This window comes from Hylobates moloch, unplaced genomic scaffold (assembly GCF_009828535.3).
Source record: "Hylobates moloch isolate HMO894 unplaced genomic scaffold, HMol_V3 SCAFFOLD_17, whole genome shotgun sequence".
NCBI lineage: Eukaryota > Metazoa > Chordata > Mammalia > Primates > Hylobatidae > Hylobates > Hylobates moloch.
In genome coordinates, this window is record NW_026652292.1 from 65,983,789 (window position 1) to 65,997,023 (window position 13,235).

At 38.7% G+C, this 13,235-nt stretch overlaps 1 long non-coding RNA gene across 1 annotated transcript in view; it reads left to right on the forward strand.

The window, feature by feature from the left end:
- The first annotated feature begins 616 nt into the window (after window positions 1-616).
- Window positions 617-13,235, forward strand: part of LOC131381603 (uncharacterized) — a 56,116-nt gene continuing 43,497 nt past the window's right edge. Inside the window, exons 1-2 of the long non-coding RNA XR_009210456.1 lie at window positions 617-685; window positions 10,574-10,656. This is a non-coding gene — a long non-coding RNA (uncharacterized LOC131381603). The remainder of the gene's footprint in view (window positions 686-10,573; window positions 10,657-13,235) is intronic.

The following is a 13,235-nucleotide window of genomic DNA, read 5'->3' on the forward strand; positions in this document are numbered from 1 at the left end:
GCAGATCATGAGGTCAGGAGATCGAGACCATCCTGGCCAACATGGTGAAACCCCGTCTCTACTAAAATACAAAAAATTAGCTGGATGTGGTGGTGCGCACCCATAATCCCAGCTACTCAGGAGGTTGCGGCAGGGCAATCACTTGAACCCGGGAGGTGGAGGTTGCAGTGAGCCGAGATTGCACCACTGCATTCCATCCTGGTGACAGAGTAAGACTCTGTCTCAAAACAAACAAACAAACAAACAAACAAACAAACAAACACCAGAGCAACGCAGTACATGTAGGTTCTGGAAAAAAAAAAAATGTCTGTTGAATGAAAGAATGTATAAGAAGTTCTGGATATGTAGAATAGGGTTCTACTTGGCTTATAATATTTGAGACTTAAAAATTTTACAAAGAGACTAATGCCTAAGCTAAGGCTTGAAGTATAAGTAAGTGGGTCTATGATGGGATGGGGTGTACAGTCACAAACAGCTCAGCACCAGTGACCCATGTTGACATTGTAACATGAAGCCATACTTGGTCTTATTTTTGGCTACTTGTTCCTTATCTGGGTTTATGAGAAAAGCAAGTAGATAAATTAATGACTTCTTTCCAGTCAGATATTCAGTAAAACTCATTCCAACTGACGTGGCATCAAAGAAGAAATCTTATGTGATGAGAAGGCAAATTCAGAAATTCAAAGTAAGAATCTCCATTATGAAAAACGTGGCCTTGTTGAGTGGGGGATGCCTAGGGTCTTGGGAAGTGAATTGGAGACCCCAGGGAGAGTGACATTCCAAGCCTTGTTTTCATGGGCTGAGGTTGCATAGAGCTCTAGCTTCAGTTTTGTGGCAGTGGAACATGATGCCTTGGAAGCAAGGTCATACTTTCCTGCAGGGTTAAAAAGCATCCAAGCAGAATGATTGGTCCAAAGCTTGTACTTATATTTTAAGTATGAATGGAGAACATTTTGATAATAAATCCTTAACTATTTATTGAAAGCTTACTATCCCTGGGCCTATCTGGCCTCATTTGATCCTTGCAATAAAACCATGTGGCAAATAGTAGTTTTAAATTGTTCCTGATGAAAAATGTAGTTAAAGAGGTTAAGTAACTTATCTGACCTCACTCAGCTAGAAAGAAGAAAAGTAGAAAGCACTTATTCATTCATGCATTTTTTTTCTTATTTGGTAATAAAGAAATATTGAGCAGATGCTAGCTCTCTGCTAGTCCCAGGAATATATTGTGAACAAAAAATGACAATGATTGCCTTCATGGACCTACATGTAAATGAAGTCTAAATTCAAACACAGGCTGCTGGACGCTTGAGCCTGTGCTTTTAGCAATTAGATTATAGGGAGAGGGAGAAGAAAGGGGATGGAAGGAATGAGAGGAGGAGAGAGGAAGGAGTCATTGGTAACCGCTGTTCACTAGAGAAAAATGGCATGAGTAAGTAATTATTTGCTTTGTCCAGCAGCCAGTGGGAATTCATTAATTCATCAACTAGACCATTCATTCAACACGTATTTATTGAGAACTTACTATGATTCTGACCCTGTTCAAGGTACTGGGAATACAGTAGTGAGCAAGACAAACCAGACACTGAATCCATTAATTTCAAATAGTGATATGATAAACAAACCCTAAACCTTAAAGTATAATTAAAAAACAAACAACAACAAAAAACAACAACAACAACAACAACAACAACAAATACTGGGGCTTTTGACAGCAACATTCGAAGTGGGGTTAGGGGAAGACCTGAGACCTATCTTAGGGCTGAGATTTAAATACAAGAATAAGGCATCCATGGAAGTTATTCCCAGCAAAGGGGAAAGTTAATAAAATGTTCTAGGCAAAAAACATTAAGCTTTTTTCAGGAATAAAACTGGAGTTTAGAGTTAAGTGGGCATTTAAGGAGCAAGGGGCTAGGCTGGTGTGAGAGAGAGGTAGTAGCCTGATCATATAATCTCTTGGTGGTTATAGCAGGGGATTGTTTTGGAGGAAAGATGATGGAATATTTTTCTTTTTAAATTATTGTAGTTTAGCTCTTTGAAGGCTCACACCCCACAGGACTATAATAAGCTGCATCTGACCTTCAGTAGATTAATAGAAACATCCCCTGTTAAGCCCAGGAGGAGAGTGCCCTCAGAGGCGTTATTTTTCTGCTATTGAAATACTCTGTTTGGTCATTACTAGGAAAGCCCACAGCACTAGCTGAGGTTGTGTGTTCTATTTTATGTGTTGTGCAAGATTTTGCAATTGGAGATTACATAGCACTTTGTTGATAAGATCATTAATGATTTTTCTAGTTGTTATTAATTGTTTTTCATCCATTTATAAATTGTGCCTCTGCAAACTGGCCCTAGGGTATAAGTGCAAAAATTGAACTTTGATTATAATAAGTAAAGTATTATTAACAAAAGCAATTACAGTTAATAGCTTCAACTAAGGAAAACAAAATGATAGCCTTTAGAGCTTTCCCACTGGGTAAACCAGATTAAATCACTTGCAGAAAAGAAAAATCTTTATTCTTGATCCCATCAAATGCTGTAACTAGATGTTGCCTTTGGATATTTCTATCCCCTTCATTCAGAAGCAGAAATTAAGTCTTGAGCTACAAAAAGTTATTGCTAATTTTTTGCTGAGATGAGGCTAGGTCATGAAATTCAAGATTTTAATATATGCATTATTTGTCTGATGTTACAGATGAGAGAACTGAGTTTCAGAGAGTTTGTCTAACTTCACTCCAGTTTCATAACTTAAAAGTAGCCCAGTGGTGATTCTCCCCAAATCGTTTTTCCTTCATTCAGGATTTTTTTAAATGTTTTCCCTGAAGTCTATGATCTGAGCTCATAGTATTATGTGATATTGAAATGATTTCTTAAAGAATCAAAATAAAGATTCAAGTTTAGTAGATTTTCTATTTATTATAATTTCGTATCAAAAGGTGTTTACTTTTATCATGTTTACTAGCATGGTCATTGAAGGCAGAGAGTGATGACACAGCTCAAATACTCTCTAGGAAAGAGAGGCTCAGGCAATTTAAGGGATTTACATCTGATCACATCACTTTTAATAGGAGACATGTTATTTAAAGTCAGAGCTCTGTCTCCGAAATCCACACTCTTTCCAAGAGACCTCAAGGCCACTGTACACAGGGCCTCCCTTTTCACATAACAAGTTAATCACACTGAAGGAATAGAACAGCTTAGAGTATTAGCCATGAACTCTCTTCTCAGCTCGCTTCTGACTTTCACATACTCTGCATTTCTCCAGGCCTGACCAATCTTTGGCTATTTATGAGATACTAATCTCAGTACTCAACGCATATATTGCTGACTTTGGCCCTTGCTTGCTCACATAGTTCCCAGCAAAGTCTTCTCACTTGCGTTTGAGAGTCCAGTTCATGAGCTTGTGAACGTGTCTGTCATCAGGCTCACCTCCCAGAGTTTCTGCACTTAGTTCCCTTCCTTGCTGCAGCTCCCTTGTGGACACTCACTGCAGTGTGGATGTGAAGGCCCAGCACACTGTTACAGACGTGCTCTCAGCTGATGTTCCTTGTGGATTCCCATATGCCATGGGACCACTCTCCCTCCTTCCAGATTCTATTCTATAGGGAGAATACCCATGAGGGGCCAAAAAGGAAACACATCATGAACTTGTTAATATTTTGATGGAAACGTGCAGTTTTCATGCAAGGCTGAAGCAGTGGTGTCATCCATCATTCTGTTATTTAAAATACTGGATCCCCCAATGAAAGGCTGATTTTATTATGCATTGAAGTTTAGGTGGAGAAGTTTGAACAGAGAGAGCAGACCAGCAGGAAGACATGGTCAGTCTGCTTAACACATTGAAAATGACTTCAAAATGACCACATCTTTCACTAAGAATGTGCAGTTCAAGACACACACACACACACACACACACAAGGAAAAACAAAGAATACACAAGAAGGTGTGGCCCATTGCGTTTGTGGTATAGAAATTGTACATAGTGGTAAACAGAAACCAAGTGATGCCAGGCTCTCACCATTCCTATCCAGCAGATAACAGCCTTTTAATAAGGAAGACTTGCAAGAAAGGAGGTGATGAAGAAACAGAGACACTCTTGAAATATCCCTTCCTACAGAGGGTACAATTGCTGCTGAAAGGTTCTTCTTCAGGGAAACACGAGGACATTGCCAGTGCCTCCAATGCACACATTGCCACATGTCCTGCAGGTCTTAATTGGTAGATGTAAAACTCTAATTTTCAACTAAATGGGGAGAATAGTCTTCTGTCCATTTGAGTGGTTCTTTATTGCCCCTGCCCTGAAGCAGCATATATTTGTATTAAGTATCTCAAAGTGTCCTCTGTAAAAGGACTATTGGAGCCTCCTCTCCTTATGGCTTGGATCTAGTCCTCATGGTCAGGCAGAGGCCTGATGCCGTCATCAAGGTTCCTCGCCTCCCCCAAGGGAGAGGGTCATTGGTCTTCTTCAATCCAAACAACTATGTACTACCCTGCAAATCAGCTCATTCAAACAAAACCCTCCCAGTACTTCCCTTTGCCTGAAACCTGTGGTTATCAGAGCCTAACATCAGACAGAGATGAGCTTGGAGCCAGCGCTGGGATACTCTGTCTTCTCCAGGCTAGCAGTCTGCTTCAGTCTTTCTCTGAATCTGGGAGTCTCTCCTTACTCTTCTTAGATCATCACTATTTTCCATTTCTCTTTGCTCCCTCCTTAATTCTGTTATGTCATTTACCATGCCCTCTGCTTTACTTGGGGAAAAATGCATGCACAAACCCAGAATTGGAACAGTTTTCAAATCAGAAAATGTTATTTGGAGGGTGATTTGTCATCTTTAATTATTTACTTCAAAACGTATATAATACTCCTTCTACTCTTGCCTGCTTTGCTGGTTTACTGATTATTTATTATCCAGTACCTGCTATCTGCAGTCTCTGCAAAAGATGTTCAACATACACATAATATAGCTCAGACCCTGCCCTCAAGACACTCACACTTAACTGCAGACAATAGTCAACAAATATTTGAAATCAAGTATGATGGAATATATGATTGGGATATAAACCAAAGAACTAGTTAGTCAGTATATACTGAGTTCAAATTCCAGCTCTATTTTGTACATGTGATGCAATTTTTGGAAAATTATTTACACTTTCTGTGCCTCAATCTCCTTACCTGTAAAATGGAGATAGTGTTAGTACCTCCTCCACAGGGTTGTTGCCAGGATTAAGTGAGTTAATATATTAAAAGAGTCTTGTAATTTTGACTGGTCCAAAGAAAATGCAAAAAAAGCTTTGCTTTTATTAAATGGTGAAAAAAGTGGAGTGCATGATAAAGTGAACTGGAGTAGGTGCTGCCCATGGATGTCTTTCCATAAAGAGGGACTATTCGAATTGTGCTTTGAGAGAAGAGAGGACTTTGCCACATGGGTGAGGTGTGGAAGGCATGCCACTCAGAGGTGAGCAGTGCCAAAGGAGAAAATGTGAAAAGGCTCCTTTGAGCACTCTGCATAGAGGGATATGGCTGAAGTGTAGGGGAGATGGAAGGAAATTTCGGAAGGAAAGAAGTATGGGAAAGAGGCTGGGGCCAGATCTTAGAGGATTCACAGATGTCCTGGAAAGATGCTGGTATCTCACTCTATAGAAAACAGAGTTTGAAGAGTGTTAAGCAGATTTGCTTTGTCAAACCATGACAGTGGTCTCAGGTAATGGGTTTTCCCTTTAAAAATAATGGGATGGTAAAGAAGGTCACATATACATTTTCTTTTAAGGTTTTTTTTTTTTTTTTTTTTTCCCTTGTGGTGTGTCCATTTTCTTGTTTGAGGATTGACTCATGAAAGCCAGAAAATATCTGCCAATCATCTTGGGTTACATAAATGAACTGATTTTCTGGATATACTCATGTTTCAGATTGTTTTTCCTCTTCTCTCTCCAAAAATTCTGAGGGTTTCTCATCGAACTCTTTGCCTTGGTCATGTTTATTCTTCTACTTCCTTCCTGGCAAACATCCAAACCTCAGGGTAACCAGGAAGAGGCTAACAAGGTTTTGACATGATCCCTTCTGAAAAGTGACTCGCAGATGAAAAATATTTTTTCCTCTATTGGAATTATTATTTGACTAACATCTGATCCAGGATTTGGACTATTGAAAGTTACTAGAACTCTGTGGAAAACTGAGTATGTGTAAGCCCTCTTTACCTTGCACAAAGTGAAGGTGTACTTGTGCCTGCAATGAGAACTTTCTCCCTCCCCAGTTCTCTGTTACTTGATCTTGTTATTTTTTTTCTTACTGTACAGAGACTGAGCACAAATTTGTGGGGCATGACTCATCATACACAATGCATCTCTCTGCTGTAATGCACTAGTGCTTCCAGAACAACCAGATTTTAGCGATATCAAATGCCATTACACAGTCAATGAAGTGTCAGAGAAACACAGTGGGATGACCTCATTGTTCAAGGGCAAATGGATACCTGTTTTAGATAGCAGCCTCAGTCCTCAGGCACAGGTGAGAGTGTCTCTGTGCCCTCCTTCATGCACACACGTGTTTGGCAGCAGAATTATGGATGTCACATTCTTAATACGTTTTCTTCTGTTTTTCTGCATGGCATTCAGTTCATATCTTTAAGGATTCATAGTTTTTTTTTTCTATTTTGAACTAGACTCATTTAATTTCTGTGAAACTTATCTCCTCCCACCCAACTCTGCTAAAAAAAAAAGTTAACACAATCATTTATTTATTTTTGTTAGATGTTTAAGGGTATGCACAAATCAGGGAGAAAAATTTTAGTGTCACTAGATATTGTATTTATAATGATGGTGTGATCTTCTAAAAAGGGCCACGTCTTATTTTTCTACTAAGGAAAATACAGAACTGAATACATAGATACTCAATAGAGGTTTGATGAATGAGGAAATTAATTATTTCCCTGACTTTCTGGTTTATAAGGCAATCTACAGGTTAGTTGGCTAAACAGTCTATCCAGCTCTGGATCTGTAATACTCTTATCAAAGGGTCATCTAGCCTAGCTTGCATACTCTTAGAGACTTTGGCTCATTAACTCCCAGACACTAACCAGGATTTGGATAACTATGGTCATTATATAGTTCTTGCTTATATTAAAGTTCCAATGTCTCTGGTTTTTAATTATCAATCCAGACTATGTATGTACTTTAGATAAATGATTAGCCTAAAAATCCAAGAGAGTTCTAAACTCCAGTTTTCTATCAATGAAATAACCAAAGTGATCCACACTGTAGCAACGCAACATCAGTATTTCATTTAGTGAGCACTTACTCTCATACCTTTCATTCGTGATTACCTATTATCTGTTAACAATTTGGAATTTACCTCTTCAGAATGTGAAATGTCTTTCTCTTGCTCTCAAATTTTTCTTCTCGATATTACATAAATGTATTATAATGTCTTAGCTTTCTTTTCAGAATAGCAGTTTTATGATTTCTACATAAGGAAAGTGATTCATGTTTTTCAGCATCTAACATCTCTATGACAGCATGATGGTACATCCATTTTTCTGGATTTTTTTATTGATTTTAATTGGATTGGCAAGCAAAGAGAAGCAACAGAGTGTAGGTATTAAAGCCTGGTTCCATCTCTCTAAGTTAGAAGCCTGGTTCTGCCTCTATCTGTGAGAACTTAAGTAATTCATTTGACTTCTTTATGCCTGCATTCTCTAATTTATGAAATCATTGATCTAAATAATGAATAGCGAGAATTTCTCAAAGAAAATGTTGTTTATTTGGGAATAGGTGTTGCAATGGGAACAGTGGTGTCATAGTAAACTATGTGTTTTTTCAGGGAGGTAAAGGAAAACAAAGGTTTTTCCAGGAAATATAGAGTATTTCCTAATTGTTTTGAGATAATTATCCTTGGTGACAAGGAACAAAAAAAAAAGGTGGCATCAGTCCAAGGTTGGACTGGCAGTTGCTGAGCAGTTTTTTTGGTGTAAGGTAGTGATGGCCTTCGTGCAAGGTTGTGGTTTTTGTAGTCTTTTGTGATTGTTTTTGTTACTAGGCATTCATGCATGATAATCCTTCATGGCCTTCTCTGGCTCTGTTTTCCGGGTTTTTGTTTTGTTTTGTTGTTAACACAAGTGAATTTATTTTGACTCTGACAACTTCCACAAAATGTTTAAAATACTAAAACTCACTACCAGGGCCATATTGTGAGTATGAAACAATTTAATTGCCATAAAGTGCTTTTAAGAGCAACTATTTCAAGCTAAGCAGTTGATAATGGTAAGCTGTTCTTTAGAGCCTTGGCTAAAATCTCTTTCTGTCATCCATAATTTGTATTTCTCTCCACAATTCTGCAATGTCCAGATGAGTATTACTAGTAGGCATCACAAGATAACAATCTTTTTCTGAAAATCTCTATTCAGATCCACACATCAACAGGTCTTCTTGCCTCCAATCACAGGATCCAGAGTCGTTTTTTTTTTTTTTTTTTTTTTTTTTTAATAAAGAAGACAGCTTTGTAGAGGACTAGCAAAGGGTCTCTACTCCAAATTATCTCCTCTAATGACTAAGTTGGAGGCCCTGGTAAAAATGTTCACTGTAATAAGTTATAAAACTAACATTTATGAATCATTTACTATTTGCACAGTACTAAAGCACGATTCTAAGTATTTTACATGTGCAAACTTAGTCTTTTTTTTTTTTTTTTTTTTTTGAGATAAGGTCTCATTCTGTCGCCCAGGCTGGAGTGCAGTGGTGCCATCAAGGCTCACTGTAGCCTCTACCTCCCAGGCTTACGTGATCCTCCCTCCTTAGCCTCCTGAGTAGCTAGGACTACAGACATGCACCACCACACCTAGCTAAATTTTTTATTTTTTAGTAGAGACAGGGTGTATTAGTTCATTCTTACACTTCTAATCAAGACCTACCTGCGACTTGGTAATTTATAAAGAAAAGAAGTTTAATTTACTCACAGTTCTACATGGCTTGGGAGGCCTCACAATCATGGCTGAAGGCAAATTGAGGAGCCAAGTCATGTCTTACATGGCAGCAGGCAAGAGAGCTTGTGTAGGGGAACTCCCCTTTATAAAACCATCAGATCTCGTGAGACTTATTCACTATCGCTAGGACAGCACAGGAAAGATCCACCCCCATGAATCAGTTACCTCCCACCAGGTCCCTCCCAGAACATGCAGGAATTATGGGAGCTGCAATTCAAGATTTGGGTAGGGACACAGCCAAATCATATCACAGGTTTTCATCATGTTGCCCAGGCTAGTCTAGAACTCTTGGGCTCAAAGGGTCTGCTCACCTCAGCCTCCCAAAGTGCTAGGATTATAAGCATGAGCTGCCACTCCAGGCCTGGTTTTTTTTTTTGTTTTTTTTTTTTTAATTTTTTGGAGACAGTCTCACTGTGCTGTGTCACCTAGGCTGGAGTGCAGTGGTGCAAACTTGGCTCACTGCAACCTCTGCCTCCCAGGTTCAAGTGATTCTCATGCCTCAGTGTCCCAAGTAGCTGAGATTACAGGCATGCATCACCATGCCTGGCTAATTTTTGTAGTTTTAGTAGAGACAGGTTCTTGGAGTTTCAACATGTTGGCCAGGCTGGTCTCAAACTTCTAGCCTCAAGTGATCCTCCCGCCTTGGCCTCCCAAAGTGCTGGGATTACAGGCATGAGCCACTGTGCCTGGCCTCAAATTATATTCTTAGACAACCCAGTGAGTTAGCTAATATTTTTCCCACTTAATGAATACATAGAATATTTATAGAGAGGCTAAGTAGATTACCTAAAGTTTACTGTTGGTAAAAGTTGGAGATTGGATTTGAACTAGGCAGGCTGATTTCAGAGCTTGAGTTCTTAAACACTCAATTTTTCTGCTTCCTTCTCACATCCAAAAACTTGGGTTATCATCCAATGAAAAAAAACCACATTTGTCTGTTTCACAACTGTATGCCCTAGGATTTTTCCAGTGTCTGGCACATAGCAGATTCTCTGTAAATACTTGGTGAATTAACGAGCATGCCACACCTCAAGCTCTTTGAATTATTTTATCAGATTAGGTACTTGATAGATAGAATGGAGGAAAATAATTGAATAAATTTTGAAGTTGATCTAATAAAGATCAGAGAGAAGGATAAAATCTTGAATTTATTGAAATCCTATGGTGATGTAATGACACTTGACACTTTTCTATTTGTTATTTTTTAATCATTAACAATTTATGAAATAAAGAATAGTGTCTTTTATTTATACCATGTCAGTTCTTTATTTTCCTTGACTTATTTTTCTCCCTAATAAGAATAAGAGTAAAACAAAACTGTGTACTCTGGTTTAAGTATGAGAATTACAACAGGGTCAATTGCATCAGACTCTGTATGACTGGATAACAAGAATAACAGAAGCACTAATAAGCCAGGCAGCTATCAAAATGTCACAAACCAATTTAACAACAACGCTAAAGTGAACATGAGTTTGCCCCAGGTCACTGATATTTACAGCATGCAAAAACATATAGTTAGTTATCTAAAATATTGTGCAAAGTTCCTGAATCCCTTCTATCTTATTATACATCTCCTTTAACTTTCTCCTTTTCCTCCCCAGTCCTGATGGGTAACTCACCCCTATCTTAGATAAGAGCTTTGGGAGCCTGTGAGTTACATGAAGGAAGAGACCCAAAGTCAATGGTGAGTCTCTTATATTCTCCCATTTTTATTTCATTTTATTTTTAAAATCTTATTTTGATATTTCAATCAATAAGAAAACCTCCTTCATTTAGCAAGTATGGGCATATTTTATATTAGTCATTCAGATTTAAAAATGCTATTTATATCTTTAATTAGAAAAAAAATACTTCTAACTAAGAAGGGTTAGTGTAACGATATGGTCTGGCTCTGTGCCCCACCCAAATCTCACCTTGAATTGTAATCCCCATATTCCCTACTTGTCAAGGGCGGGACCAGGTGGAAGTAATTGAATCATGGAATTGGTTTCCCCCATGCTTTTCTGGTGATAATAAATGAGTGTCAAGAGATCTGATGGTTTCATAAGCGTCTGGCATTTCTCCTGCTTGCTCTTCTCCTTCCTGTCACCTTGTGAAGAAGGTGCCTTGCTTCCCCTTTACCTTCCACCGTCACTGTAAATTTCTGGGGCCTTCCCAGCCATGCTGAACTGTGAGTCAATTAAACCTCCTTCCTTTATAAATCACCCCATCACAGGGATGTCTTCATTAGCAGCATGAGAACGGACTAATACATATAGTATAACTGTCAATGATAACGAGTAGGCAACTGAAGTCAGATTGCCTAGATCTCAACTCTCTTTCCTATTAGCTGAATGCTACCACATGCATATGCATGCACACATGCATCTCTCTATCTATCTATCTATCTATCTATCTATCTATGGATCAATACTTTTTTTTCATATTTTAAGTTTTAGGGTACATGTGCACAACGTGCAGGTTAGTTATATATGTATACATGTGCCATGTTGGTGTGCTGCACATAGTAACTCGTCATTTAACATTAGGTATATCTCCAAATGCTATCCCTTCTCCCTCCCCCCACCCCACAACAGGCCCCGGTGTGTGATGTTCCCCTTCCTGTGTCCACGTGTTCTCATTGTTCAACTCCCACCTATGAGTGAGAACATGCGGTGTTTGGTTTTTTGTCCTTGCAATAGTTTGCTGAGAATGATGGTTTCCAGCTTCATCCATGTCCCTACAAAGGACATGAACTCATCATTTTTTATGGCTGCATAGTATTCCATGGTGTATATGTGCCACATTTTCTTAATCCAGTCTATCATTGTTGGACATTTGGGTTGGTTCCAAGTCTTTGCTATTGTGAATAGTGCTGCAATAAACATACGTGTGCATGTGTCTTTATAGCAGCATGATTTATAATCCTTTGGGTATATACCCAGTAATGGGATTGCTAGGTCAAATGGTATTTCTAGTTCTAGATCCCTGAGGAAATGCCACAATGACTTCCACAGTGGTTGAACTAGTTTACAGTCCCACCAACAGGGTAAAAGTGTTCCTATTTCTCCACATCCTCTCGAGCACCTGTTGTTCCCTGACTTTTTAATGATGGCCATTCTAACTGGTGTGAGATGGTATCTCATTGTGGTTTTGATTTGCATTTCTCTGATGGCCAGTGATGATGAGCATTTTTGCATGTGTCTTTTGGCTGCATAAATGTCTCTTTGGGAAGTGTCTGTTCATATCCTTTGCCCACTTTTTGATGGGGTTGTTTGTTTTTTTCTTCTAAATTTGTTGGAGTTCATTTTCTGGATATTAGCCCTTTATCAGATAAGTAGATTGCAAAAATCTTCTCCCATTCTGTAGGTTGCCTGTTCACTGTGATGGTAGTTTCTTTTGCTGTGCAGAAGCTCTTTAGTTTAATTAGATCCCATTTGTCAATTTTGGCTTTTGTTGCCATTGCATTTAGTGTTTCAGACATGAAGTCCTTGTCCATGCCTATGTCCTGAATGGTATTGCCTAGGTTTTCTTCTAGGGTTTTTATGGTTTTAGGTCTAACATTTAAGTCTTTAATCCATCTTGAATTAATTTTTGTATAAGGTGTAAGGAAGGGATCCAGTTTCAGCTTTCTACATATGGCTAGCCGGTTTTCCCCTCACCATCTATTAAATAGGGAATTGTTTCCCCATTTCTTGTTTTTGTCAGGTTTGTCAAAGATCAGATGGTTGTAGATGTGTGATATTGTTTCTGATGGCTCTGTTCTGTTCCACTGGTCTATATCTCTGTTAAATAGTAAGAGCTATCTATGACAAACCCACAGCCAATATCATACTGAATGGGCAAAATGGGCATTCCCTTTGAAAACTGGCACAAGACAGGGATGCACTATCTCACTACTCCTATTCAACATAGTGTTGGAAGTTCTGGCCAGGGCAACCAGGCAGGAGAAGGAAATAAAGGGTATTCAATTAGGAAAAGAGGAAGTCAAATTGTCCCTGTTTGCAGATGACATGATTGTATATTTAGAAAACCCCATTGTCTCAGCCCAAAATCTCCTTAAGCTGATAAGCAACTTCAGCAACGTCTCAGGATAAAAATCAATGCGCAAAAATCACAAGCATTCTTATACATCAATAACAGACAAACAGAGAGCCAAATCATGAGTGAACTCCCATTCACAATTGCTTCAAAGAGAATAAAATACCTAGGAATCCAACTTACAAGGGACGTGAAGGACCTCTTCAAGGAGAACTACAAACTACTGCTCAATGAAATAAGAGG